This window comes from Dipodomys ordii, unplaced genomic scaffold (assembly GCF_000151885.1).
Source record: "Dipodomys ordii isolate 6190 unplaced genomic scaffold, Dord_2.0 Scaffold255, whole genome shotgun sequence".
In the NCBI taxonomy this organism is placed as follows: domain Eukaryota; kingdom Metazoa; phylum Chordata; class Mammalia; order Rodentia; family Heteromyidae; genus Dipodomys; species Dipodomys ordii.
The window spans coordinates 266622-268229 of NW_012267471.1; positions in this window are offsets into that span (position 1 = coordinate 266622).

Below are 1608 nucleotides of genomic sequence, written 5' to 3' on the forward strand. Positions count from 1 at the left end.
TCAGGATTGGAACATTGTGAAGTTGCTGATCAGTCTTGCTGGTGATGGTCTGTTCTTCTCAGGTGTGTGCAGTTGTAGAGGCTCAGTAGTGGTCATTGTTCTTGGCAAGCTGGATGCAGAGAAACAGCAGAAAACATAAAAAGATAATAAGTTTAAATGTTGCCATGGATTGGAGAAAAGCGATTAATAAAAATCTCTCAAGTGACTATGGATAGAAAAAAATTACCTCAGCCCAGTAAAAGATATGTGGCAAAACTATTGTCACCATCATACTAAATGGGGAAAACTGAAATTATAAAATTATTTCCTCAAAAAAAAGAATATATAAGTGTAACCATTGTAGAGATGTAGCATCTCTACAATGAAATGCACAAATGTATACATACATATAGTTCTTTGTTTTACCTACATAGACTTCTCTTTGCTTTGTGAATCCAAAGTAATGGCACAACCCTGACTCCCCAGAGTATGTAAGTATATCATTTACAAGTCAGGAGAGGCATTATAAATTCTGTGCTGAGGGCCATGTAGAGAAAAGAATGTTAGGATAAATAGGTTCTTCTCAGTGCCTTACAGAAGAAAAAAATACATGTACACCTACAAACAATATCATCCAATTTAGTTGATGTTTTTCTGATTCTGATCCAAAAACTAAGCAGGCTTAAACCTTCAACTGCTAGGAAACTTTCTTTTTCTTTTTTTTAATGTGCCTTCAAATTATTTATTTATTTATTTACTTATTTTTAAAATTTTATTTGTGAACATACTGTACAGAGAGGTTACAATTACATGGGCAGGATAATGCGTACATTTCTTACAAATCATTGCAGCCTCCTCCTTTGGTTTACCCTTCACATCCCTTCCCAGCCTCCCCCCTCCCCCCCAATCCCAACCCTTCTCCTCCTCCCCTTTCCCCCCCCAACCGACGTTGTAAAGCTCCTTTTGGACATGACAACTTCTCGTTGTTGCATCAGGTCCACCTGTATCCTTAAACAACTGTTTTTTAGGAAACTTTCTTGAATTCAAGCTCAATAAGAATGGAACCTGAGTCCTGCTTCCTCACCATGGTTGCAGCAGCAGGAAGAATAAAGCAATTCTGCAACTATATGTCCAAACTACATGTCAATTCCTAAGGCTGATCCTGCTCAGGAGAGCTGGTTTGGTGACTTAGTTTCCCTGCACTTCCATGGAGCACACAGATATCTTGCGCTGGTAGACAAATTCATGGAATAGTTTTAAAATCAATGTTCTGGAAGCAGCGAAGTCTAGAGTGTCATCTGTTTTAGACTCTCTTCCTGACTGTTCACTTTCTTGTAATGTCCTCACAAGGGCCTTGATGCCTGTGACAGAGACAGACAGAGCCATCCAGTGCCACATCTCCTCAAGACAGTAGCACTACAGGACTTACTACAGTCTCAGGGACGTCACATTACCTCACACACTTGTTACAGACTTCTCCAAGGACACATATCTCAGGGGACATGAATCAATCCTTAAAAGATGGCCTCTGCTGATAAACAAGGCAGGAAATAGAGGCAAACCCAAGCTTCCAGTCTCTAAATTCCAAAAACAGAAGACTTTCCCCCACAATTCAGCCTGCTGATAGCT